The sequence below is a fragment of the Ranitomeya imitator genome, chromosome 3, assembly GCF_032444005.1.
Source record: "Ranitomeya imitator isolate aRanImi1 chromosome 3, aRanImi1.pri, whole genome shotgun sequence".
Taxonomy (NCBI): Eukaryota; Metazoa; Chordata; class Amphibia; order Anura; family Dendrobatidae; genus Ranitomeya; species Ranitomeya imitator.
In genome coordinates, this window is record NC_091284.1 from 771,819,600 (window position 1) to 771,846,936 (window position 27,337).

Below are 27,337 nucleotides of genomic sequence, written 5' to 3' on the forward strand. Positions count from 1 at the left end.
TCCACTGACCACACCACTGCTGCCCGTGTACCCCTGGAACCAATTTAAAATTGCCTACAGCCATGTGTTATTATTTTAGGCCTTCGATGCCTGTCTGCGGTCACTCCTTCCACTAGGCCTCCACTGACCACACCACTGCTGCCCGTGTACCCCTGTAACCAATTTAAAATTGCCTACAGCCATGTGTTATTATTTTAGGCCTTCGATGCCTGTCTGCGGTTACTCCTTCCACTAGGCCTCCACTGACCACACCACTGCTGCCCGTGTACCCCTGTAACCAATTTAAAATTGCCTAGAGCCATGTGTTATTATTTTAGGCCTTCGATGCCTGTCTGTGGTCACTCCTTCCACTAGGCCTCCACTGACCACACCACTGCTGCCCGTGTACCCCTGGAACCAATTTAAAATTGCCTACAGCCATGTGTTATTATTTTAGGCCTTCGATGCCTGTCTGCGGTCACTCCTTCCACTAGGCCTCCACTGACCACACCACTGCTGCCCATGTACCCCTGTAACTAATTTAAAATTGCCTACAGCCATGTGTTATTATTTTAGGCCTTCGATGCCTGTCTGCGGTTACTCCTTCCACTAGGCCTCCACTGACCACACCACTGCTGCCCGTGTACCCCTGTAACCAATTTAAAATTGCCTAGAGCCATGTGTTATTATTTTAGGCCTTCGATGCCTGTCTGTGGTCACTCCTTCCACTAGGCCTCCACTGACCACACCACTGCTGCCCGTGTACCCCTGGAACCAATTTAAAATTGCCTACAGCCATGTGTTATTATTTTAGGCCTTCGATGCCTGTCTGCGGTCACTCCTTCCACTAGGCCTCCACTGACCTTACCACTGCTGCCCGTGTACCCCTGTAACCAATTTAAAATTGCCTAGAGCCATGTGTTATTATTTTAGGCCTTCGATGCCTGTCTGTGGTCACTCCTTCCACTAGGCCTCCACTGACCACACCACTGCTGCCCGTGTACCCCTGGAACCAATTTAAAATTGCCTACAGCCATGTGTTATTATTTTAGGCCTTCGATGCCTGTCTGCGGTCACTCCTTCCACTAGGCCTCCACTGACCACACCACTGCTGCCCGTGTACCCCTGTAACCAATTTAAAATTGCCTACAGCCATGTGTTATTATTTTAGGCCTTCGATGCCTGTCTGCGGTTACTCCTTCCACTAGGCCTCCACTGACCACACCACTGCTGCCCGTGTACCCCTGGAACCAATTTAAAATTGCCTACAGCCATGTGTTATTATTTTAGGCCTTCGATGCCTGTCTACGGTCACTCCTTCCACTAGGCCTCCACTGACCACACCACTGCTGACCGTGTACCCCTGTAACCAATTTAAAATTGCCTACAGCCATGTGTTATTATTTTAGGCCTTCGATGCCTGTCTGCGGTTACTCCTTCCACTAGGCCTCCACTGACCACACCACTGCTGCCCGTGTACCCCTGTAACCAATTTAAAATTGCCTAGAGCCATGTGTTATTATTTTAGGCCTTCGATGCCTGTCTGTGGTCACTCCTTCCACTAGGCCTCCACTGACCACACCACTGCTGCCCGTGTACCCCTGGAACCAATTTAAAATTGCCTACAGCCATGTGTTATTATTTTAGGCCTTCGATGCCTGTCTGCGGTCACTCCTTCCACTAGGCCTCCACTGACCACACCACTGCTGCCCGTGTACCCCTGTAACCAATTTAAAATTGCCTACAGCCATGTGTTATTATTTTAGGCCTTCGATGCCTGTCTGCGGTTACTCCTTCCACTAGGCCTCCACTGACCACACCACTGCTGCCCGTGTACCCCTGTAACCAATTTAAAATTGCCTAGAGCCATGTGTTATTATTTTAGGCCTTCGATGCCTGTCTGTGGTCACTCCTTCCACTAGGCCTCCACTGACCACACCACTGCTGCCCGTGTACCCCTGGAACCAATTTAAAATTGCCTACAGCCATGTGTTATTATTTTAGGCCTTCGATGCCTGTCTGCGGTTACTCCTTCCACTAGGCCTCCACTGACCACACCACTGCTGCCCGTGTACCCCTGTAACCAATTTAAAATTGCCTAGAGCCATGTGTTATTATTTTAGGCCTTCGATGCCTGTCTGTGGTCACTCCTTCCACTAGGCCTCCACTGACCACACCACTGCTGCCCGTGTACCCCTGGAACCAATTTAAAATTGCCTACAGCCATGTGTTATTATTTTAGGCCTTCGATGCCTGTCTGCGGTCACTCCTTCCACTAGGCCTCCACTGACCACACCACTGCTGCCCGTGTACCCCTGTAACCAATTTAAAATTGCCTACAGCCATGTGTTATTATTTTAGGCCTTCGATGCCTGTCTGCGGTTACTCCTTCCACTAGGCCTCCACTGACCACACCACTGCTGCCCGTGTACCCCTGTAACCAATTTAAAATTGCCTACAGCCATGTGTTATTATTTTAGGCCTTCGATGCCTGTCTGCGGTGACTCCTTCCACTAGGCCTCCACTGACCACACCACTGCTGCCCGTGTACCCCTGGAACCAATTTAAAATTGCCTACAGCCATGTGTTATTATTTTAGGCCTTCGATGCCTGTCTGCGGTTACTCCTTCCACTAGGCCTCCACTGACCACACCACTGCTGCCCGTGTACCCCTGTAACCAATTTAAAATTGCCTACAGCCATGTGTTATTATTTTAGGCCTTCGATGCCTGTCTGCGGTGACTCCTTCCACTAGGCCTCCACTGACCACACCACTGCTGCCCGTGTACCCCTGGAACCAATTTAAAATTGCCTACAGCCATGTGTTATTATTTTAGGCCTTCGATGCCTGTCTGCGGTCACTCCTTCCACTAGGCCTCCACTGACCACACCACTGGTGCCCGTGTACCCCTGTAACCAATTTAAAATTGCCTACAGCCATGTGTTATTATTTTAGGCCTTCGATGCCTGTCTGTGGTCACTCCTTCCACTAGGCCTCCACTGACCACACCACTGCTGCCCGTGTACCCCTGGAACCAACATCAGAAAATATAAAAATAAGTATTTTGCTTATAAAAAAGAAAATACTGGAGAGATATCAAATGCAGACATTTTAACATTAAAAACAAACACATACAACAAAAATCTGGTACAGTACTAAAAATGGCCACCAGCTACAATAACTTTCTCTTGCAAGTAGTTAACTGAAAGGTTTTTTCAATTTTAAACACAGATACGGCATCCACCGAGTGTTGTCCTGTCGCGTCTTCTTTATATTATTGCCAAGAAGATGCAAAACAATGAAAATAATAAAATCATTATTTACCAAAAAAATAGAGTAAGTCAAAACCACATTGCAAATAAACATTCATTACAAATAAAGAAGCAGGGCGCGTCCGAGGGTGAGTATATACCTAATAAGAATATAATCACCCTCGGACGCGCCCTGCTTCTTTCCGACAGCCTTCCTTCCTAAGAATCAGCCCTTCCGTGGTGTAGAGAGAGGGTTTGTTACACTCCAAGGTGTTCCCCAGGTTGCCTTTCCTGAGCTTCGATCTTCCGGCTCTCGTTTAGTAGTTGTTGGAAACTACGCTGCATTGGGCCTACAAATTGGGTATGGGGTGTAGAGAGATGGTGTGTTCCACTCCAAGGTGTTCCCCAGGTTGCCTTTCCTGAGCTTCGATCTTCCGGCTCTCGTTTAGTAGTTGTTGGAAACTACGCTGCATTAGGCCTACAAATTGGGTATGGGGTGTAGAGAGATGGTGTGTTCCACTGTAGAGAGATGGTGTGTTACACTCCAAGGTGTTCCCCAGGTTTCCTCTCCATTGCTTCGATCTTCCAGCTCTCGTTTAGTAGTTGTTGGAAACTACGCTGCATTAGGCCTACAAATTGGGTATGGGGTGTAGAGAGATGGTGTGTTACACTCCAAGGTGTTCCCCAGGTTTCCTCTCCATTGCTTCGATCTTCCGGCTCTCGTTTAGTAGTTGTTGGAAACTACGCTGCATTGGGCCTACAAATTGGGTATGGGGTGTAGAGAGATGGTGTGTTCCACTCCAAGGTGTTCTCCAGGTTGCCTTTCCTGAGCTTCGATCTTCCGGCTCTCGTTTAGTAGTTGTTGGAAACTACGCTGCATTAGGCCTACAAATTGGGTATGGGGTGTAGAGAGATGGTGTGTTACACTCCAAGGTGTTCCCCAGGTTTCCTCTCCATTGCTTCGATCTTCCGGCTCTCGTTTAGTAGTTGTTGGAAACTACGCTGCATTGGGCCTACAAATTGGGTATGGGGTGTAGAGAGATGGTGTGTTCCACTCCAAGGTGTTCTCCAGGTTGCCTTTCCTGAGCTTCGATCTTCCGGCTCTCGTTTAGTAGTTGTTGGAAACTACGCTGCATTAGGCCTACAAATTGGGTATGGGGTGTAGAGAGATGGTGTGTTACACTCCAAGGTGTTCCCCAGGTTTCCTCTCCATTGCTTCGATCTTCCGGCTCTCGTTTAGTAGTTGTTGGAAACTACGCTGCATTAGGCCTACAAATTGGGTATGGGGTGTAGAGAGATGGTGTGTTCCACTCCAAGGTGTTCTCCAGGTTGCCTTTCCTGAACTTCTATCTTCAGGCTCTCATTAAATTGTGGTTAAACGGAACAACTGCATTTGGCGTACTAGTTGGTTTGGGGCCTACTATCGGTGTCTGCCGCTCCTTGCTGTTCTCCTGGTTTCCTGTCCTGAAATTCCGTTTTCAGGCGCTCGTTAAGTAGTTGTTAATGTTAGACTGCATTTGGCCTACTAGTTGGGTTGGGGCCTACTATCGGTGTCTGCCACTCCTTGCTGTTCTCCTCCACTGAACAAAGCTGTGCCGCCTGTTTACTACTGTTGCCAATTTTGAACTGCATTTCGACTACTTACTGATTTGGGCCTACTCTCTGTGTCAGCCTCTCATTCCAGTTGTCCTCCACTGCAATGCCCCCTGATTAGTCCTGTGTTACCAATTTTGAACTGCATTTAGCCCACTTTATTCTTTGGGCCTATATCTGTGTTTCCTCCTCATCCTGCCCATTGCCCAGCCAGTGATAGATGAGTCTGCTGGTACATTGACCCATAACGCAACATTTCCCGTGCACGCTACACTGCAAGATTGTGACCCTGCTGAAAGTCAGGTCCCCCTTCCCGCATACCATACCACCTTACACGGGGACAAACAGGAAGGTGCACATGAAAGTGCAGGTTCCTTCATCAGGTGGGGGGAGGAATACTAGTTGGCGACGTCACTGGCACAGGGCCTCTCATGGTACGCAAAAGTGTTGCTGCCGGTGGGAGGCGCCCCCGCCGTGCAAACACACCGCTGTACTTTGAGGGGCCCTGTGCCAGTGCCAATGCCAACGAGTGGGCCCCCCCTGCTTGCTCAGGTTCACAGCACTTGCAAAGTTGAAATACTTACCTCTCCCTGCTCCACTGCCGTGACGTGGTCCAGATTTCCTGGGCCCACTAATTACTTGAACCAGCCCTACCCACCACAACTTTAGCCAAATGACCCCCAATTTCAAATGCCTTCCAATTATTATAAGGTAAATTACGCTTGACAAGCTTCATTAAGAAGAATGGATGGTTTTGACATTAAAATGGGCACTCTAGGTGTTTTCCTGGCCCCCACTCACTGCCGACTATGCTGCCCCATTGACTTGCATTGGGTTTCGTGTTTCGGTCGATCCCGACTTTACATCATAATCGGGCGATTTCACTCGACCCGACTTTTGAGATAGTCGGGTTTCGCGAAACCCGGCTCGACTCTAAAAAGGTCAAGGTCGCTCAACTCTAGTAGGCAACGATTTCCACCTGTAAAAGGAACTCTGGATGTGCCTTCGGACCGGCCGGTCTCAGACAGCCCTGTTAACTGTGCTCTGGATTGAGGATCCTGGAGTCTTCAGTAAAGAGGTAAAGAGACTGCAACCTTGTGTCCTCGTTATTGACTGCACCTCACACCATCGCCATCTACATTATTGGGAAGCCCTGGGGACACACTTCACCTGTGGAAAGGTATACCATCTAGCTGCCATCACATCACCCCAGTGGACCCCAAGCAGTGTCGGTCTCACTGGCCGAATACCACAGGTGGCGTCATGAAACCTTGACAAACTACCATCACCCCTTTTATTGGACGCCCCTTAGCAGGGTCACGGACCGGGTCCAGCCACCGTGACAACCCTAGAACTAAGACAGAGAGGACCGGTACTGAGTAACCTGTGGCCCTGTGTTTGGGGGCGCTCCAACTATACAAGCAAGAATTAAAAAGAGATTATAAACAAGGCGGGAGGGCGGGTAATGTTTCCTCCTGTCCATCCTGTGAGGGAAAGAGGGAGAGCCAGAGTTGCCTCCCCTATATAAGCCCCACCCTCCTCACAGTAATACACCAGGCACAAACATCTAAACTTCCTCTTAAAGCAACAACTCTCTTGTTTAAAATCTACACCGCAATACAAACAAAAGCTGCAGGAGTTCTCGGTCCACCCATCCCCAAGTCATGTCCACCTCCATCTAGTCTCCGGTGGTTTCTTTATAATCACTGTAATTGCTGCTCGGTATGTGATTTTTCCGCAAAGTGTTTAGAGACCGGCAAGTCCATACGTTTTTTACCTTATGGTATGTTGATGTTGATTAATTCTTGTTTTAAAATCACACGTAGTTTCACCGACATACCATAAGGAACAAGGGCATTGCAGCAAATATATAACAAATTCTGAATCACACGTCAAAAAATGTTGTATCTTAAACTCCTCATTAGTTATAGGATGGATGAAGCTTCACTTTGCGGAAAAATCACATACCGAGAAGCAATTACGTTTTTGCATTATAGATATGATACCTATTCAAAGAAGAGGGGGAGATCGTGTGCGGTTGCTGAAAAAGAAAGAACTAGAATGGATAATGAAACTAAATAGTCTGAAACCTTATGGTTCAAATTCAATCAGATTATTTAGAATACAGTGATTATAATATTCTTTCTCGCGTCATAAAAATATACTTGTGTATGCAGACATAATATATACATATATATATATATATATATATATACATTAACATGTAACATATGTAATATATAGTGTTGAGCGATACCTTCCGATATCGGAAAGTATCGGTATCGGTTTGGATCGGCCGATATTCAAAAAATATCGGATATCGCCGATACCGATACCCGATCCCAATGCAAGTCAATGGGACCAAAATATCGGAATTAAAATAAACCCTTTCTTTCCTTGTAGGTTCATTCTACATGAAGGAAAACAACTAAGAATAATGTAGGATGTATTGTGGGAGGTGGCGGAGACATTAAAGGCAATGAGGTTTAGCCCAATCAAATAGAATAGCATGTTTTTTGTTTTTTTTAAGACGTTCGGAGTGAAAAAGATATTGAGTATGTAAATTTTTTTTTATTTTGTCAGATATTGATGTTTCACTATTCCACGCCCTTCCCCTTCTTTTTTTTTCTTTTTTTTTTTTTACTTTTCCCACACTTTCATCTTCATCATCATCAGCATCTTTGACATCAACTTCTTCTTCACCTTATTCATCTTCTTCTTCATCTTCTACCTATTTTTTTTTTTATTACATTCTTCATATTCATTTTATTCAACTATTATTATTCTTCCTATTCTACATATTCTTTTTATTCCACTGTTATTATTCTTCCTATTCTACTTCTTCATCATATTCTCATTTGTGACAGGCATTCCCGTAGTTGTTATCTATAAAAGTTGGAAGATTACACCTTCCGTTCTGCCAGTCACAAAAGTTACATTTGTCCGCGTTCAGTTTGGCCTGCAGCATCAGGCTTTATCCAGGGGCACCACGAGGAGGAACGGACTCACCCCCATACACTGCTTAGTCTTCTTCTGCATATAATTTAGATAATATCTTTTGCTCTGATATTAAGTCTTATGCTTAATGTTCTTCTGCTCTTTGTTCTGCAGCCTCTTGTTCTTCTGCTTCTCGGTCTTCCATGTCGTCGTCTCCAGGGTCGTCGTCTCCAGTGTCGTCATCTCCGCCGTCGTCGTCTCAGCCGTCGTCGTCTCCGCCGTCGTCGTCGTCGTCGTCATCGGGGTGGTCTTCCGGGTCGTCGTCATCGGGGTGGTCTTCCGGGTTGTCGACGTTAGGGTCTTCAACTTGGAAATGTAGCAGAAGGTACAAGAAGGCTGAGAAAATGCCAAGAACCAGCTGATGGAACTGGAACTCGGATGGCTACCCGAAGGTTCAAGAGCCTATGGAACTACCGAGGACCAGCTGACGTTACTGGAACCCGGTTACTAAGCAGGAGGTACCCGTGCTAAAAAGCACTACCAAGGACCGCCTGACGTTGGCGGAACTCGGATACCCAGAAGGAGGCACCTAAGCCAAAGGCTCTGCCCGGAACCAGCTGACGTTACTGGAACCAGGATGGGGAGCAGAAGGTACAAGAGCAAAAGACACTGCCGAGAACCAGCTGACGGTACTGGAACCCGGATGGGTAGCCGAAGGTCCAAGAGCCAATGGAACTACCAAGGACCAGCTGACGTTACTGGAACCTGGTTACTAAGCAGGAGGTACCCGTGCCTGAAAGCACTACCAAGGACCACCTGACGTTGGTGGAACTTGGATACCCAGAAGGAGGCACCTAAGCCAAAGGCTCTGCCCGGAACCAGCTGACGGTACTGGAACCAGGATGGGGAGCAGAAGGTACAAGAGCAAAAGACACTGCCGAGAACCAGCTGACGGTGCTGGAACCAGGTGGTGGACCCGAAGGCCCACAGGAGAGGAGAGAACAGCTAGGCCGCGAGGCAGCCGCAGTTACCGAACCCCAACAGTCCTACAGGGGGAGCTGGGCCTACTGGCACTACAGAACCAGCCTTGACTACCAGTTCACGCAGCCCACATAGGAAGCTCCTAAACTGGAGGCACCCTGGAGTTGGCTAACTCGACCGCACCACGACGGGGCAAGCATAGGCGTCTCAGTGAAGTTGACACAACCCGGAAACAGCTGACGGTGCTGAAACCAGGCTTGGCACGAGGGAGTACCTGTGACAAGAACACTGCCGAGAACCAGCTGGCGGTGCTGGAACCCGGATGCGTTGCCCCAGTGTGCAAGAGCCAATGGCACGACCGAGGACCAGCTGACGGTGCTGGAACCCGGTTACTAAGCTGTAGGTGCCCGCGCTTAAAAGCACTACCAAGGACCGCCTGGCGTTGGCGGAACTCGGATATCCAGGAGGAGGCACCTAAGCCAAAGGCTCGGCCCGGAACCAGCTGACGGTGCTGGAACCAGGTGGTGGACCCCAAGGCCCACAGGAGAGGAGAGAACAGCTAGGCCGCGAGGCAGCCGCAGTTACCGAACCCCAACAGTCCTACAGGGGGAGCTGGGCCTACTGGCACTACAGAACCAGCCTTGACTACCAGTTCACGCAGCCCACATAGGAAGCTCCTAAACTGGAGGCACCCTGGAGTTGGCTAACCCGACCGCACCACGACGAGGCAAGCATAGGTGTCTCAGTGAGCTTGACACAACCCGGAAACAGCTGACGGTGCTGAAACCAGGCTTGGCACGAGGGAGTACCTGTGACAAGAACACTGCCAAGAACCAGCTGGCGGTGCTGGAACCCGGATGCGTTGCCCCAGTGTGCAAGAGCCAATGGGACGACCGAGGACCAGCTGACGGTGCTGGAACCCGGTTACTAAGCTGTAGGTGCCCGCGCTTAAAAGCACTACCAAGGACCGCCTGGCGTTGGCGGAACTCGGATACCCAGGAGGAGGCACCTAAGCCAAAGGCTCGGCCCGGAACCAGCTGACGGTGCTGGAACCAGGTGGTGGACCCCAAGGCCCACAGGAGAGGAGAGAACAGCTAGGCCGCGAGGCAGCCGCAGTTACCGAACCCCAACAGTCCTACAGGGGGAGCTGGGCCTACTGGCACTACAGAACCAGCCTTGACTACCAGTTCACGCAGCCCACATAGGAAGCTCCTAAACTGGAGGCACCCTGGAGTTGGCTAACTCGACCGCACCACGACGGGGCAAGCATAGGCATCTCAGTGAAGTTGACACAACCCGGAAACAGCTGACGGTGCTGAAACCAGGCTTGGCACGAGGGAGTACCTGTGACAAGAACACTGCCGAGAACCAGCTGGCGGTGCTGGAACCCGGATGCGTTGCCCCAGTGTGCAAGAGCCAATGGCACGACCGAGGACCAGCTGACGGTGCTGGAACCCGGTTACTAAGCTGTAGGTGCCCGCGCTTAAAAGCACTACCAAAGACCGCCTGGCGTTGGCGGAACTCGGATACCCAGGAGGAGGCACCTAAGCCAAAGGCTCGGCCCGAAACCAGCTGACGGTGCTGGAACCAGGTGGTGGACCCCAAGGCCCACAGGAGAGGAGAGAACAGCTAGGCCGCGAGGCAGCCGCAGTTACCGAACCCCAACAGTCCTACAGGGGGAGCTGGGCCTACTGGCACTACAGAACCAGCCTTGACTACCAGTTCACGCAGCCCACATAGGAAGCTCCAAAACTGGAGGCACCCTGGAGTTGGCTAACTCGACCGCACCACGACGGGGCAAGCATAGGCGTCTCAGTGAAGTTGACACAACCCGGAAACAGCTGACGGTGCTGAAATCAGGCTTGGCACGAGGGAGTACCTGTGACAAGAACACTGCCGAGAACCAGCTGGCGGTGCTGGAACCCGGATGCGTTGCCCCAGTGTGCAAGAGCCAATGGCACGACCGAGGACCAGCTGACGGTGCTGGAACCCGGTTACTAAGCTGTAGGTGCCCGCACTTAAAAGCACTAGCAAGGACCGCCTGGCGTTGGCGGAACTCGGATACCCAGGAGGAGGCACCTAAGCCAAAGGCTCGGCCCGAAACCAGCTGACGGTGCTGGAACCAGGTGGTGGACCCCAAGGCCCACAGGAGAGGAGAGAACAGCTAGGCCGCGAGGCAGCCGCAGTAACCGAACCCCAACAGTCCTACAGGGGGAGCTGGGCCTACTGGCACTACAGAACCAGCCTTGACTACCAGTTCACGCAGCCCACATAGGAAGCTCCTAAACTGGAGGCACCCTGGAGTTGGCTAACCCGACCGCACCACGACGAGGCAAGCATAGGTGTCTCAGTGAGCTTGACACAACCCGGAAACAGCTGACGGTGCTGAAACCAGGCTTGGCACGAGGGAGTACCTGTGACAAGAACACTGCCGAGAACCAGCTGGCGGTGCTGGAACCCGGATGCGTTGCCCCAGTGTTTAAGAGCCAATGGCACGACCGAGGACCAGCTGACGGTGCTGGAACCCGGTTACTAAGCTGTAGGTGCCCGCGCTTAAAAGCACTACCAAGGACCGCCTGGCGTTGGCGGAACTCGGATACCCAGGAGGAGGCACCTAAGCCAAAGGCTCGGCCCGGAACCAGCTGACGGTGCTGGAACCAGGTGGTGGACCCCAAGGCCCACAGGAGAGGAGAGAACAGCTAGGCCGCGAGGCAGCCGCAGTTACCGAACCCCAACAGTCCTACAGGGGGAGCTGGGCCTACTGGCACTACAGAACCAGCCTTGACTACCAGTTCACGCAGCCCACATAGGAAGCTCCTAAACTGGAGGCACCCTGGAGTTGGCTAACTCGACCGCACCACGACGGGGCAAGCATAGGCGTCTCAGTGAAGTTGACACAACCCGGAAACAGCTGACGGTGCTGAAACCAGGCTTGGCACGAGGGAGTACCTGTGACAAGAACACTGCCGAGAACCAGCTGGCGGTGCTGGAACCCGGATGCGTTGCCCCAGTGTGCAAGAGCCAATGGCACGACCGAGGACCAGCTGACGGTGCTGGAACCCGGTTACTAAGCTGTAGGTGCCCGCGCTTAAAAGCACTACCAAAGACCGCCTGGCGTTGGCGGAACTCGGATACCCAGGAGGAGGCACCTAAGCCAAAGGCTCGGCCCGAAACCAGCTGACGGTGCTGGAACCAGGTGGTGGACCCCAAGGCCCACAGGAGAGGAGAGAACAGCTAGGCCGCGAGGCAGCCGCAGTTACCGAACCCCAACAGTCCTACAGGGGGAGCTGGGCCTACTGGCACTACAGAACCAGCCTTGACTACCAGTTCACGCAGCCCACATAGGAAGCTCCAAAACTGGAGGCACCCTGGAGTTGGCTAACTCGACCGCACCACGACGGGGCAAGCATAGGCGTCTCAGTGAAGTTGACACAACCCGGAAACAGCTGACGGTGCTGAAATCAGGCTTGGCACGAGGGAGTACCTGTGACAAGAACACTGCCGAGAACCAGCTGGCGGTGCTGGAACCCGGATGCGTTGCCCCAGTGTGCAAGAGCCAATGGCACGACCGAGGACCAGCTGACGGTGCTGGAACCCGGTTACTAAGCTGTAGGTGCCCGCACTTAAAAGCACTAGCAAGGACCGCCTGGCGTTGGCGGAACTCGGATACCCAGGAGGAGGCACCTAAGCCAAAGGCTCGGCCCGAAACCAGCTGACGGTGCTGGAACCAGGTGGTGGACCCCAAGGCCCACAGGAGAGGAGAGAACAGCTAGGCCGCGAGGCAGCCGCAGTAACCGAACCCCAACAGTCCTACAGGGGGAGCTGGGCCTACTGGCACTACAGAACCAGCCTTGACTACCAGTTCACGCAGCCCACATAGGAAGCTCCTAAACTGGAGGCACCCTGGAGTTGGCTAACCCGACCGCACCACGACGAGGCAAGCATAGGTGTCTCAGTGAGCTTGACACAACCCGGAAACAGCTGACGGTGCTGAAACCAGGCTTGGCACGAGGGAGTACCTGTGACAAGAACACTGCCGAGAACCAGCTGGCGGTGCTGGAACCCGGATGCGTTGCCCCAGTGTTTAAGAGCCAATGGCACGACCGAGGACCAGCTGACGGTGCTGGAACCCGGTTACTAAGCTGTAGGTGCCCGCGCTTAAAAGCACTACCAAGGACCGCCTGGCGTTGGCGGAACTCGGATACCCAGGAGGAGGCACCTAAGCCAAAGGCTCGGCCCGGAACCAGCTGACGGTGCTGGAACCAGGTGGTGGACCCCAAGGCCCACAGGAGAGGAGAGAACAGCTAGGCCGCGAGGCAGCCGCAGTTACCGAACCCCAACAGTCCTACAGGGGGAGCTGGGCCTACTGGCACTACAGAACCAGCCTTGACTACCAGTTCACGCAGCCCACATAGGAAGCTCCTAAACTGGAGGCACCCTGGAGTTGGCTAACCCGACCGCACCACGACGAGGCAAGCATTGGTGTCTCAGTGAGCTTGACACAACCCGGAAACAGCTGACGGTGCTGAAACCAGGCTTGGCACGAGGGAGTACCTGTGACAAGAACACTGCCGAGAACCAGCTGGCGGTGCTGGAACCCGGATGCGTTGCCCCAGTGTGCAAGAGCCAATGGCACGACCGAGGACCAGCTGACGGTGCTGGAACCCGGTTACTAAGCTGTAGGTGCCCGCGCTTAAAAGCACTACCAAGGACCGCCTGGCGTTGGCGGAACTCGGATACCCAGGAGGAGGCACCTAAGCCAAAGGCTCAGCCCGGAACCAGCTGACGGTGCTGGAACCAGGTGGTGGACCCCAAGGCCCACAGGAGAGGAGAGAACAGCTAGGCCGCGAGGCAGCCGCAGTTACCGAACCCCAACAGTCCTACAGGGGGAGCTGGGCCTACTGGCACTACAGAACCAGCCTTGACTACCAGTTCACGCAGCCCACATAGGAAGCTCCTAAACTGGAGGCACCCTGGAGTTGGCTAACTCGACCGCACCACGACGGGGCAAGCATAGGCGTCTCAGTGAAGTTGACACAACCCGGAAACAGCTGACGGTGCTGAAACCAGGCTTGGCACGAGGGAGTACCTGTGACAAGAACACTGCCGAGAACCAGCTGGCGGTGCTGGAACCCGGATGCGTTGCCCCAGTGTGTAAGAGCCAATGGCACGACCGAGGACCAGCTGACGGTGCTGGAACCCGGTTACTAAGCTGTAGGTGCCCGCGCTTAAAAGCACTACCAAGGACCGCCTGGCGTTGGCGGAACTCGGATACCCAGGAGGAGGCACCTAAGCCAAAGGCTCGGCCCGGAACCAGCTGACGGTGCTGGAACCAGGTGGTGGACCCCAAGGCCCACAGGAGAGGAGAGAACAGCTAGGCCGCGAGGCAGCCGCAGTTACCGAACCCCAACAGTCCTACAGGGGGAGCTGGGCCTACTGGCACTACAGAACCAGCCTTGACTACCAGTTCACGCAGCCCACATAGGAAGCTCCTAAACTGGAGGCACCCTGGAGTTGGCTAACTCGACCGCACCACGACGGGGCAAGCATAGGCGTCTCAGTGAAGTTGACACAACCCGGAAACAGCTGACGGTGCTGAAACCAGGCTTGGCACGAGGGAGTACCTGTGACAAGAACACTGCCGAGAACCAGCTGGCGATGCTGGAACCCGGATGCGTTGCCCCAGTGTGTAAGAGCCAATGGCACGACCGAGGACCAGCTGACGGTGCTGGAACCCGGTTACTAAGCTGTAGGTGCCCGCGCTTAAAAGCACTACCAAGGACCGCCTGGCGTTGGCGGAACTCGGATACCCAGGAGGAGGCACCTAAGCCAAAGGCTCGGCCCGGAACCAGCTGACGGTGCTGGAACCAGGTGGTGGACCCCAAGGCCCACAGGAGAGGAGAGAACAGCTAGGCCGCGAGGCAGCCGCAGTTACCGAACCCCAACAGTCCTACAGGGGGAGCTGGGCCTACTGGCACTACAGAACCAGCCTTGACTACCAGTTCACGCAGCCCACATAGGAAGCTCCTAAACTGGAGGCACCCTGGAGTTGGCTAACCCGACCGCACCACGACGAGGCAAGCATAGGTGTCTCAGTGAGCTTGACACAACCCGGAAACAGCTGACGGTGCTGAAACCAGGCTTGGCACGAGGGAGTACCTGTGACAAGAACACTGCCGAGAACCAGCTGGCGGTGCTGGAACCCGGATGCGTTGCCCCAGTGTGCAAGAGCCAATGGCACGACCGAGGACCAGCTGACGGTGCTGGAACCCGGTTACTAAGCTGTAGGTGCCCGCGCTTAAAAGCACTACCAAGGACCGCCTGGCGTTGGCGGAACTCGGATACCCAGGAGGAGGCACCTAAGCCAAAAGCTCGGCCCGGAACCAGCTGACGGTGCTGGAACCAGGTGGTGGACCCCAAGGCCCACAGGAGAGGAGAGAACAGCTAGGCCGCGAGGCAGCCGCAGTTACCGAACCCCAACAGTCCTACAGGGGGAGCTGGGCTTACTGGCACTACAGAACCAGCCTTGACTACCAGTTCACGCAGCCCACATAGGAAGCTCCTAAACTGGAGGCACCCTGGAGTTGGCTAACCCGACCGCACCACGACGAGGCAAGCATTGGTGTCTCAGTGAGCTTGACACAACCCGGAAACAGCTGACGGTGCTGAAACCAGGCTTGGCACGAGGGAGTACCTGTGACAAGAACACTGCCGAGAACCAGCTGGCGGTGCTGGAACCCGGATGCGTTGCCCCAGTGTGCAAGAGCCAATGGCACGACCGAGGACCAGCTGACGGTGCTGGAACCCGGTTACTAAGCTGTAGGTGCCCGCGCTTAAAAGCACTACCAAGGACCGCCTGGCGTTGGCGGAACTCGGATACCCAGGAGGAGGCACCTAAGCCAAAGGCTCGGCCCGGAACCAGCTGACGGTGCTGGAACCAGGTGGTGGACCCCAAGGCCCACAGGAGAGGAGAGAACAGCTAGGCCGCGAGGCAGCCGCAGTTACCGAACCCCAACAGTCCTACAGGGGGAGCTGGGCCTACTGGCACTACAGAACCAGCCTTGACTACCAGTTCACGCAGCCCACATAGGAAGCTCCTAAACTGGAGGCACCCTGGAGTTGGCTAACTCGACCGCACCACGACGGGGCAAGCATAGGCGTCTCAGTGAAGTTGACACAACCCGGAAACAGCTGACGGTGCTGAAACCAGGCTTGGCACGAGGGAGTACCTGTGACAAGAACACTGCCGAGAACCAGCTGGCGGTGCTGGAACCCGGATGCGTTGCCCCAGTGTGCAAGAGCCAATGGCACGACCGAGGACCAGCTGACGGTGCTGGAACCCGGTTACTAAGCTGTAGGTGCCCGCGCTTAAAAGCACTACCAAGGACCGCCTGGCGTTGGCGGAACTCGGATACCCAGGAGGAGGCACCTAAGCCAAAGGCTCGGCCCGGAACCAGCTGACGGTGCTGGAACCAGGTGGTGGACCCCAAGGCCCACAGGAGAGGAGAGAACAGCTAGGCCGCGAGGCAGCCGCAGTTACCGAACCCCAACAGTCCTACAGGGGGAGCTGGGCCTACTGGCACTACAGAACCAGCCTTGACTACCAGTTCACGCAGCCCACATAGGAAGCTCCTAAACTGGAGGCACCCTGGAGTTGGCTAACCCGACCGCACCACGACGAGGCAAGCATAGGTGTCTCAGTGAGCTTGACACAACCCGGAAACAGCTGACGGTGCTGAAACCAGGCTTGGCACGAGGGAGTACCTGTGACAAGAACACTGCCGAGAACCAGCTGGCGGTGCTGGAACCCGGATGCGTTGCCCCAGTGTGCAAGAGCCAATGGCACGACCGAGGACCAGCTGACGGTGCTGGAACCCGGTTACTAAGCTGTAGGTGCCCGCGCTTAAAAGCACTACCAAGGACCGCCTGGCGTTGGCGGAACTCGGATACCCAGGAGGAGGCACCTAAGCCAAAGGCTCGGCCCGGAACCAGCTGACGGTGCTGGAACCAGGTGGTGGACCCCAAGGCCCACAGGAGAGGAGAGAACAGCTAGGCCGCGAGGCAGCCGCAGTTACCGAACCCCAACAGTCCTACAGGGGGAGCTGGGCCTACTGGCACTACAGAACCAGCCTTGACTACCAGTTCACGCAGCCCACATAGGAAGCTCCTAAACTGGAGGCACCCTGGAGTTGGCTAACCCGACCGCACCACGACGAGGCAAGCATAGGTGTCTCAGTGAGCTTGACACAACCCGGAAACAGCTGACGGTGCTGAAACCAGGCTTGGCACGAGGGAGTACCTGTGACAAGAACACTGCCGAGAACCAGCTGGCGGTGCTGGAACCCGGATGCGTTGCCCCAGTGTGCAAGAGCCAATGGCACGACCGAGGACCAGCTGACGGTGCTGGAACCCGGTTACTAAGCTGTAGGTGCCCGCGCTTAAAAGCACTACCAAGGACCGCCTGGCGTTGGCGGAACTCGGATACCCAGGAGGAGGCACCTAAGCCAAAGGCTCGGCCCGGAACCAGCTGACGGTGCTGGAACCAGGTGGTGGACCCCAAGGCCCACAGGAGAGGAGAGAACAGCTAGGCCGCGAGGCAGCCGCAGTTACCGAACCCCAACAGTCCTACAGGGGGAGCTGGGCCTACTGGCACTACAGAAACAGCATTGACTACCAGTTCACGCAGCCCACATAGGAAGCTCCTAAACTGGAGGCACCCTGGAGTTGGCTAACCCGACCGCACCACGACGAGGCAAGCATAGGTGTCTCAGTGAGCTTGACACAACCCGGAAACAGCTGACGGTGCTGAAACCAGGCTTGGCACGAGGGAGTACCTGTGACAAGAACACTGCCGAGAACCAGCTGGCGGTGCTGGAACTCGAATGCGTTGCCTTGCCTATTAAAGATTGTCTTCCTAGAGCCCCAACTAGCGGTGTTGGAGCAAAGGGTAAGCAGGGGGAGATGAGTGTAGGCCGAAGCCTGCACTGGAGGCAGCTTTGTGTCTGCGTTGCGTTTGCAGGACACTTTGCCGGCTACACACTGGGGGAACAGCTGGCGTTGCTGAACCCCACTAACACAATGGCGTGTGTTTTTCTCTGTGCAGCTAGCACTTGCGGGCAAAAACTAGCGATGTTAGAGCCCGTGTTGAAGCAGGAGGAGGAGGAGAGGAGCAGAGTGTAGGCCGAAGCCTAGTTGAACCAATTTCAAAGGAAACCTTTAACCCCCCCTCAGGTGTTACAAAGTACAAGAGACACACCTTGTGCAGTATTAATGCTGCACAAGTGAAAGGTTGCTCTATTAATTTGTCTACTTGCACACGCTGAATGAAAGACATACACAATTTACCCCATTCTACAGTCAAACTGTAGTGGATGCGTGACTTGGTTTTTTGATGAGACGCAGCACAGGTGTCCAAAATAACGCCTTGGTGCTTGGCGCAGCTTCCTGAGCGTTGTTATTTGCTGTACAGGAGTCTGCGCTCTTGTGTTATCCCTTGGCAATGCCCTGTTAGCGCTGCCCATCTTATGACATCATTTCATGTTGGCCGGTGCGGTTAACGATGGCCATAAATCCCAGACCCACAGTGTCTTTTCATAAAGCCACACTGCGGTGCTGGGATTCGTGGCCTTGAGCAGTAAATATTTTGGCCGCTCACACACGTCCTTACACCTGCTTCAGACTGGGCGGCCTCTGCTGATCCCTTCTCGCATGCCGCGGCCATGAGGCTGCACAGTCTGAAGAAGGCGGAAGGAGATGAGTTAAGACAGGCGAAGATATGCACTGCTCGTGCCCATCAATCACACCCTCGCAGTCAAAATAATTAAGACAACGAGGAGCATTTTATTCAGGCAGGGCGGACGAACAGGCGCAAGTAGCCAACCAATGATGTCAGAAGACGGGAAGCGCTACCAAGGGGGGTGCTGCGTATTATTAGAAAGGAAAGTCACACCTCAGGGACAGTGGAATGGTCTCAAAGAGACACATTTTGTACGTGTTGAGTTCCACGTGGGCAAGGAGAAAACATCAGCCACCTTGTACAAATGCAGCAGTACTGCTGTACAAGGTGGCTGTTATACATATAAACACCTGGGGGTGGGGGCCAGGCTCCCTTCAATTTCAGTTCATGTGCCTGCGTGGCGTTTGCAGGTCACGTTGCAAGCTGCACAGCAGGGGAACAGCTGGCGGTGCTGAACCCCACTGACACATTGACTGGTGTTTTTCTCTGTGCAGATTGCATGTCCGGGCAAAAACTAGCGGTGTTAGAGCCCAGGGTCAGCAGGAGGAGGAGGAGAGGAGCAAAGTGTAGGCCGAAGCCTGCACTGGTGGCAACTTTTGGTCGGTTGTGCCAGCGTGGCTTGTGCTGGACACGATGCCGGCTACACAGCGGGGGAACAGCTGGCGGTGCTGAACCCCACTAACACATTGGCTGGTGTTTTTCTCTGTGCAGCTAGCATTTCCGGGCAAAAACTAGCGTTGTTAGAGCCCAGGGTCAGCAGGAGGAGGAGAGGAGCAGAGTGTAGGCCGAAGCCTAGTTGAACCAATTTCAAAGGTTACCTTTAACCCCCCCTCAGGTGTTACAAAGTACAAGAGCCACTCCTTCTGCAGCATTAATGCTGCACAAGTAAAAGGTTGCTCTATTAATTTTTCTACTTACACAAGCTGAATGCAACACGTAGACTATTTAGCCCATTATACTGTTAATCAGTAGTGGAGGCGTGACTTGTCTTTTTAAAGAAAAGCAGCACAGGTGTCGAAAACAACATCTTTTTGCATGGGCGCAGCTTCCTGAGCGTTGTTAGTTGCTGTACAGGAGTCTGCGCTCTTGTGATCCTTTGGCCATGCGCTGTGAGCGCTTCCTGTCTTATGACCTCATTTCATGTTGGCCGTTGCGGTTAGCGATGGACATGAATCCCAGACCCACAGTGTGTTTTTAAAAAATCACACTGCGGTGCTGGGATTCGTGCCCTGGTGCACTAAATATGTTTGCCGCTCACACATGTCCTTACACCTGCTTCAGACTGGGCGGCCTCATCTGATCCCTTATCGCCTGCCGCGGCCATGAGGACACCCAGTCTGAAGAAGGCGGAAGGAGATGAGTGAACACAGGCAAACATATGCACTGCACATGCCCATCAATCACACCCTCGCTGTCCAAAAAAATAAGACACCGAGGGCCGTTGTTTCGAGCGGGGGAGATGCACAGGCGCAGCCAGCTAACCAATGATGTCAAAAGACGGGCAGCGCTAACAAGGGTGGTGCTGCGTGTCATTACAAAGGAAAGTCACACCTCAGGGACATTGTAATGGTCTCTAATGAGACACATTTTGTACGTGTTGAGTTCCACGTGGGCAAGGAGAAAAAGTCAGCCACCTTGTACAAATGCAGCAGTACTGCTGTACAAGGTGGCTGTTATACATAGAAACACCTGTGGGTGGGGGGCAGGCTCCCTTCAATTTCAGTTCATGTGCCTGCGTGGCGTTTGCAGGTCACGTTGCAAGCTACACAGCAGGGGAACAGCTGGCGTTGCTGAACCCCACTGACACATTGACTGGTGTTTTTCTCTGTGCAGATTGCATGTCCGGGCAAAAACTAGCGGTGTTAGAGCCCAGGGTCAGCAGGAGGAGGAGGAGAGGAGCAAAGTGTAGGCCGAAGCCTGCACTGGTGGCAGCTTTTGGTCAGTTGTGCCAGCGTGGCTTGTGCTGGACACGATGCCGACTACACAGCAGAGGAACAGCTGGCGGTGCTGAACCCCACTAACACATTGGCTGGTGTTTTTCTCTGTGCAGCTAGCATGTCCGGGCAGAAACTGGCGTTGTTTGAGCCCAGGGTCAGCAGGAGGAGGAGAGGAGCAAAGTGTAGGCCGAAGCCTGCACTGGTGGCAGCTTTTGTTCTCTTGTGCCAGCGTGGCTTGTGCTGGACACGTTGCCGACTACACAGCAGGGGAACAGCTGGCGTTGCTGAACCCCACTAACACATTGGCTGGTGTTTTTCTCTGTGCAGCTAGCATTTCCGGGCAAAAACTAGCGGTGTTTGAGCCCAGGGTCAGCAGGAGGAGTAGAGGAGCAGAGTGTAGGCCGAAGCCTAGTTGAACCAATTTCAAAGGTTACCTTTAACCCCCCCCTCAGGTGTTGCAAGGTACAAGAGCCACACCTTGAACAGCATTAATGATGCACAAGTCAAAGGTTGCTCTATTTAATTTTGCTCCTTGCACACGCTGAATTAAACACGTACACTATTTAGCCCATTATACTGTCAAACAGTAGTGGAGGCGTGACTACTAGTCTTTTTAAGGAGACGCAGCACAGGTGTACAAATTTACACCTAGGTGCTGTGCGCAGATTCCTTACCGTTGTTATTTGCAGTACAGGAAACTGCGCTCTTGTGTTATCCCTTGGCAATACCCTGTTAGTGCAGGCCGTCTCATGACCTCATTTCATGTTGGCCGGTGCGGTTAACGATGGCCATAAATCCCAGACCCACAGTGGCTTTTCCTAAAGTCACACTGCGGTGCTGGGATTCGTGGCCTTGTGCAGTAAATATGTTCGCCGCTCACACATGTCCTTACACCTGCTTCAGACTGGGCGGCCTCAGCTGATCCCTTATCGCATGCCGCGGCCATGAGGCCGCACAGTCAGAAGAAGGCGGAAGGAGGGGAGTGAAAACAGGGGAACATATGCACTGCTCGTGCCCATCAATCACACCCTCGCAGTCAAAATATATGAGACAACGGGGGGCGTTGTGTCGGGCAGGGGGGACGCACAGGCACAGCCAGCCAACCAATGATGTCAGGAGACGGGCAGCGCTAACAATGGGGGTGCTGCGTGTCATTAAAAAGGAAAGTCACACCTCAGGGACATTGTAATGGTCTGTAATGAGACACATTTTGTACTTGTTGAGTTCCACGTGTGCAAGGAGAAAAAGTCAGCCACCTTGTACAAATGCAGCAGTACTGCTGTACAAGGTGGCTGTTATACATAGAAACACCTGTGGGTGGGGGGCAGGCTCCCTTCAATTTCAGTTCATGTGCCTGCGTGGCGTTTGCAGGTCACGTTGCAAGCTACACAGCAGGGGAACAGCTGGCGTTGCTGAACCCCACTGACACATTGACTGGTGTTTTTCTCTGTGCAGATTGCATGTCCGGGCAAAAACTAGCGGTGTTAGAGCCCAGGGTCAGCAGGAGGAGGAGGAGAGGAGCAAAGTGTAGGCCGAAGCCTGCACTGGTGGCAGCTTTTGGTCAGTTGTGCCAGCGTGGCTTGTGCTGGACACGATGCCGACTACACAGCAGAGGAACAGCTGGCGGTGCTGAACCCCACTAACACATTGGCTGGTGTTTTTCTCTGTGCAGCTAGCATGTCCGGGCAGAAACTGGCGTTGTTTGAGCCCAGGGTCAGCAGGAGGAGGAGAGGAGCAAAGTGTAGGCCGAAGCCTGCACTGGTGGCAGCTTTTGTTCTCTTGTGCCAGCGTGGCTTGTGCTGGACACGTTGCCGACTACACAGCAGGGGAACAGCTGGCGTTGCTGAACCCCACTAACACATTGGCTGGTGTTTTTCTCTGTGCAGCTAGCATTTCCGGGCAAAAACTAGCGGTGTTTGAGCCCAGGGTCAGCAGGAGGAGTAGAGGAGCAGAGTGTAGGCCGAAGCCTAGTTGAACCAATTTCAAAGGTTACCTTTAACCCCCCCCTCAGGTGTTGCAAGGTACAAGAGCCACACCTTGAACAGCATTAATGATGCACAAGTCAAAGGTTGCTCTATTTAATTTTGCTCCTTGCACACGCTGAATTAAACACGTACACTATTTAGCCCATTATACTGTCAAACAGTAGTGGAGGCGTGACTACTAGTCTTTTTAAGGAGACGCAGCACAGGTGTACAAATTTACACCTAGGTGCTGTGCGCAGATTCCTTACCGTTGTTATTTGCAGTACAGGAAACTGCGCTCTTGTGTTATCCCTTGGCAATACCCTGTTAGTGCAGGCCGTCTCATGACCTCATTTCATGTTGGCCGGTGCGGTTAACGATGGCCATAAATCCCAGACCCACAGTGGCTTTTCCTAAAGTCACACTGCGGTGCTGGGATTCGTGGCCTTGTGCAGTAAATATGTTCGCCGCTCACACATGTCCTTACACCTGCTTCAGACTGGGCGGCCTCAGCTGATCCCTTATCGCATGCCGCGGCCATGAGGCCGCACAGTCAGAAGAAGGCGGAAGGAGGGGAGTGAAAACAGGGGAACATATGCACTGCTCGTGCCCATCAATCACACCCTCGCAGTCAAAATATATGAGACAACGGGGGGCGTTGTGTCGGGCAGGGGGGACGCACAGGCACAGCCAGCCAACCAATGATGTCAGGAGACGGGCAGCGCTAACAATGGGGGTGCTGCGTGTCATTAAAAAGGAAAGTCACACCTCAGGGACATTGTAATGGTCTGTAATGAGACACATTTTGTACTTGTTGAGTTCCACGTGTGCAAGGAGAAAAAGTCAGCCACCTTGTACAAATGCAGCAGTACTGCTGTACAAGGTGGCTGTTATACATAGAAACACCTGGGGGGGTGGGGGGCAGGCTCCCTTCAATTTCAGTTCATGTTCCTGCGTGGCGTTTGCAGGAAACGTTGCAAGCTACACAGCAGGGGAACAGCTGGCGGTGCTGAACCCCACTAACACATTGGCTGGTGTTTTTCTCTGTGCAGCTAGCATGTCCGGGCAGAAACTGGCGTTGTTTTAGCCCAGGGTCAGCAGGAGGAGGAGAGGAGCAAAGTGTAGGCCGAAGCCTGCACTGGTGGCAGCTTTTGGTCAGTTGTGCCAGCGTGGCTTGTGCTGGAAACGATGCCGACTACACAGCAGAGGAACAGCTGGCGGTGCTGAACCCCACTAACACATTGGCTGGTGTTTTTCTCTGTGCAGCTAGCATGTCCGGGCAGAAACTGGCGTTGTTTTAGCCCAGGGTCAGCAGGAGGAGGAGAGGAGCAAAGTGTTGGCCGAAGCCTGCACTGGTGGCAGCTTTTGGTCAGTTGTGCCAGCGTGGCTTGTGCTGGACACGATGCCGACTACACAGCAGAGGAACAGCTGGCGGTGCTGAACCCCACTAACACATTGGCTGGTGTTTTTCTCTGTGCAGCTAGCATGTCCGGGCAGAAACTGGCGTTGTTTTAGCCCAGGGTCAGCAGGAGGAGGAGAGGAGCAGAGTGTAGGCCGAAGCCTAGTTGAACCAATTTCAAAGGTTACCTTTAACCCCCCCTCAGGTGTTACAAAGTACAAGAGCCACTCCTTCTGCAGCATTAATGCTGCACAAGTAAAAGGTTGCTCTATTAATTTTTCTACTTGCACAAGCTGAATGCAACACGTAGACTATTTAGCCCATTATACTGTTAATCAGTAGTGGAGGCGTGACTTGTCTTTTTAAAGAAAAGCAGCACAGGTGTCGAAAACAACACCTTTTTGCATGGGCGCAGCTTCCTGAGCGTTGTTAGTTGCTGTACAGGAGTCTGCGCTCTTGTGATCCTTTGGCCATGCGCTGTGAGCGCTTCCTGTCTTATGACCTCATTTCATGTTGGCCGTTGCGGTTAGCGATGGACATGAATCCCAGACCCACAGTGTGTTTTTAAAAAATCACACTGCGGTGCTGGGATTCGTGCCCTGGTGCACTAAATATGTTTGCCGCTCACACATGTCCTTACACCTGCTTCAGACTGGGCGGCCTCATCTGATCCCTTATCGCCTGCCGCGGCCATGAGGACACCCAGTCTGAAGAAGGCGGAAGGAGATGAGTGAACACAGGCAAACATATGCACTGCACATGCCCATCAATCACACCCTCGCTGTCCAAAAAAAAAAGACACTGAGGGCCGTTGTTTCGAGCAGGGGAGATGCACAGGCGCAGCCAGCTAACCAATGATGTCAAAAGACGGGCAGCGCTAACAAGGGTGGTGCTGCGTGTCATTACAAAGGAAAGTCACACCTCAGGGACATTGTAATGGTCTCTAATGAGACACATTTTGTACGTGTTGAGTTCCACGTGGGCAAGGAGAAAAAGTCAGCCACCTTGTACAAATGCAGCAGTACTGCTGTACAAGGTGGCTGATATACATAGAAACACCTGTGGGTGGGGGGCAGGCTCCCTTCAATTTCAGTTCATGTGCCTGCGTGGCGTTTGCAGGTCACGTTGCAAGCTACACAGCAGGGGAACAGCTGGCGTTGCTGAACCCCACTGACACATTGACTGGTGTTTTTCTCTGTGCAGATTGCATGTCCGGGCAAAAACTAGCGGTGTTAGAGCCCAGGGTCAGCAGGAGGAGGAGGAGAGGAGCAAAGTGTAGGCCGAAGCCTGCACTGGTGGCAGCTTTTGGTCGTTTGTGCCAGCGTGGCTTGTGCTGGACACGATGCCGGCTACACAGCGGGGGAACAGCTGGCGGTGCTGAACCCCACTAACACATTGGCTGGTGTTTTTCTCTGTGCAGCTAGCATGTCCGGGCAAAAACTAGCGGTGTTTGAGCCCAGGGTCAGCAGGAGGAGTAGAGGAGCAGAGTGTAGGCCGAAGCCTAGTTGAACCAATTTCAAAGGTTACCTTTAACCCCCCCCTCAGGTGTTGCAAGGTACAAGAGCCACACCTTGTGCAGCATTAATGCTGCACAAGTAAAAGGTTGCTCTATTTGTTTTGCTCCTTGCACACGCTGACTAAAACACGTACACTATTTAGCCCATTATACTGTCAAACAGTTGTGGAGGCGTGACTTGTCTTTTTAACGAGACGCAGCACAGGTGTCAAAATTTGCACGTAGGTACTGGGCGCAGATTCCTGAGCGTTGTTATTTGCTGTACAGGAGTCTGCGCTATTGTGATCCCTTGGCCATGCGCTGTGAGCGCTTCCTGTCTTCTGACCTCATTTCATGTCGGCCGTTGCGGTTAGCGATGGACATGAATCCCAGACCCACAGTGTGTTTTCAAAAAATCACACTGCGTGGCTGGGATTCGTGGCCTTGTGCAGTAAATAGGTTTGCCGCTTACACATGTCCTTACACCTGCTCCAGACTGGGCGGCCTCAGCTGATCCCTTATCGCCTACCACGGCCAGGAGGCCGCACAGTCTGAAGAAGGCGGAAGGAGATGAGTTAAGACAGGCGAACATATGCACTGCTCGTGCCCATAAACCACACCCTCGCTGACAAAATAAATATGACAACGAGGGGCGTTGTTTCTAGCAGGGCGGATGCACAGGCGCAGCCAGCTAACCATGATGACAAAAGACGGGAAACGCTACCAAGGGGGGTGCTGCGTATCATTACAAAGGAAAGTCACACCTCAGGGACAGTGGAATGGTCTCAATGAGACACATTTTGTACGTGTTGAGTTCCACGTGGGCAAGGAGAAAAAGTCAGCCACCTTGTACAAATGCAGCAGTACTGCTGTACTAGGTGGCTGTTATACATAGAAACACCTGGGGGGGTGGGGCCAGGTTCCCTTTTAATTTCAGTTCCTGTGCCTGCATGGCGTTTGCAGGTCACGTTGCCGGCTACACAGCAGGGGAACAGCTGGCGTTGCTGAACCCCACTAACACATTGGCTGGTGTTTTTCTCTGTGCAGCTAGCACTTCCGGGCAAAAACTAGCGGTGTTTGAGCCCAGGGTCAGCAGGAGGAGGAGAGGAGCAGAGTGTAGGCCGAAGCCTGCACTGGTGGCAGCTTTTGTTCTGTTGTGCCAGCGTGGCTTGTGCTGGACACGTTGCCGACTACACAGCAGGGGAACAGCTGGCGGTGCTGAACCCCACTGACACATCACCTAGTGTTTTTTCTGTGTAGACAACACTTCCAGGTGGCAACTGACAGTGTTGAAACCCAGGGAATCAAAGAGGAGCAGAGTGTAGGCCGAAGCCTGCAGTGGAGCAAGTTGAAAGGGAACCTTTAACCCCCCCCCCAGGCATTTGTTGCTGAAAGAGCCATCTTGTACAGCAGTAATACTGCACATGGAAAATGGTGGCTCCGAAAATTATGCTCCTTGCAAACGCTGAAGTACACACTCATATAATGTGTCCCCTCACACCGTCAAACCATCCCGGAAGTGGGACTTTCCTTGGTAATGTGACACAGCACAGCCGTCATTCCAACCCCCTTGGTGCCGGGCGCCACCTCCTCAACGTTGTTTGGTTCTGTCACAGAGCCCGCGCTGTAATGTTATCCCTTGGCCATGCACAGTTAGCGGTGCCCGTCTTCTGACATCATGTAGGTGTCAGGCTGGCAGTGCCTGTGCGTCCAAGCTGCCCGAGATCCAACCTTGCAGTGTCATCTAATGTAGTCCCACTGCGGGCCAGGGATCCATGGGCATGCGCAGTGCATATCATCGCCTCTCACTCACCTCCTTCCTGCTTCTTCAGACTGTGCGGCGTCACGGCCGTGGCATGCTATTAGGGATCAGCTGACGCCGCCTAGTCTGAAGAAGCGTGAAGAAGGGGAGTGAGAGGCTAGTATATGCACTGCGCATGGCCATGGATACCAGGCCCACTGTGGGATCACATTAGACGACACTGCGAGGTGTGATTTCGGGCAGCGTGGACGCACAGGCGCAGCCAGGACGACAACAAATGATGTCAGAGGACGGGCAGCGCA